Below are 1,557 nucleotides of genomic sequence, written 5' to 3' on the forward strand. Positions count from 1 at the left end.
CCAATTCTCACAATTCAGCTTCCCTGGTCCCCATTTCCTCTTCATTCCTCACATTAAAAATCAGCCTTGTGCCTAATTTGCTCGGTGGGGGAGCAAATAAATACATTGGCCAAGATAAAAGTGTAGTATATGTTCCGGCAGATACTGCAAGCAAAGACCATATGTGGGGGAAACCCCACATATAAGACCTTGGTCAATGTAGGGGCAACCCTCCATACCAATTGTCACTCTCCAGCTCCCCTACTCCCCGGGGAGCTGGTCCCCATTTTCCCTTCACTCCTCATATTAAATATCGGCCTTGTGCCTAATTTGCTCGGTGGGGGAGCAAATAAATATTCACCTCTTGGCCTTTTGGCCAAGATCAAAGTGTAGTATCTGTTCTTACTACATGCTGTACTTATTGTGATATAAATTGGGGATCACTCTTCTGTATTAATTTAATGTAAAATGATCACCCACTTTACAACCAGTCAGTCTCAAAGCCATTCAAGTCATTCTCCAGCACATCTAAGTTGTTTTTGAAGGATTCCAGTTATTTTTTAAGCATTCAAGTCATTCTTAAGGTCATTCAATTCATCCTTAAGTTCATTAAAGTCATCTTAAGTCATTTACTTTTTATTTATTTAAGTCATTTTAGACCATTTTTCAGTCATTTTAGTTTATCTTTAAGAATTTCATGCCAACCCTACATTCACGCATTCATTCATTACACGAGGGCACGCGACTAATGGCTATCGACCTTGTTATATTTCAAATGCTCATCTAACGGCTGATGTTAGAAACCTAGTTTTTTTTAATTTTATATTTGTGCTTCCCATATGTTTGTGCAACTTTCTCTGCTGCAACATTTTAGATTCCCCCCCACACCAAATTGAAAATCGACCTTCTCTAGGTTACACCCGACCCCACACCATGGTATTACATATTTTAAGCTTCTTTTTTTTACTTCTCTCTGAAGAAGAGATACACCTCGAAAATTCGGAGACTATGACACAACGATACTTTTACGGTTTTTCAGTCTACAGACTCGACATTTTGCATATAGGGTATTGAAGTTTGGAACAATCTTTTTATCGATTTTCGGCCAGAAATTTGGCTGTCAAGCGGTCAAAGTTCAACGATCTGACCTTTGAAAATTCTACCAAACTTCTCCGCTAATTTTTGGTCTAAACACCCGAATTTTAAATGTAGGTTACTTGGAAATGGATCAAACAATTCGATTTGATTTGAGCCCCAGAAAATAAATGGTAAGGGGTCAAAGATTGGGTCAAAGTTTTAAAAAATGACCTCTGCGGTCTCTACCTAATTACTCAGCTAATTTCTGGTCTAAACATTTGAAATTTATACATAACGGGTATTCGGACATGCGACCAGCATGTCAGTTTTGGGGCGAAAATTTGCCAAAAGGTCAAGGTTGAAAGACATTTTATTTGCAGATTCTACCAAATTCTTCCGCCAATTTTGGGTCTAAAGACTTGAAATTTTAGACGTAAACCTTTCTATTTTCATTTGAAACCCAAATAATAAATATTAAAGGTAAAAATTGGGGTCACGTAG

General features: G+C 37.8%; 1 pseudogene; it reads left to right on the plus strand.

The window, feature by feature from the left end:
- The first annotated feature begins 335 nt into the window (after window positions 1–335).
- Window positions 336–460, plus strand: LOC145266759 (U2 spliceosomal RNA; annotated as a pseudogene).
- Window positions 461–1,557: the final 1,097 nt, after the last annotated feature.

This window comes from Euprymna scolopes, chromosome 41, assembly GCF_053919585.1.
Source record: "Euprymna scolopes isolate OS-2025 chromosome 41, ASM5391958v1, whole genome shotgun sequence".
Lineage (NCBI taxonomy): Eukaryota > Metazoa > Mollusca > Cephalopoda > Sepiida > Sepiolidae > Euprymna > Euprymna scolopes.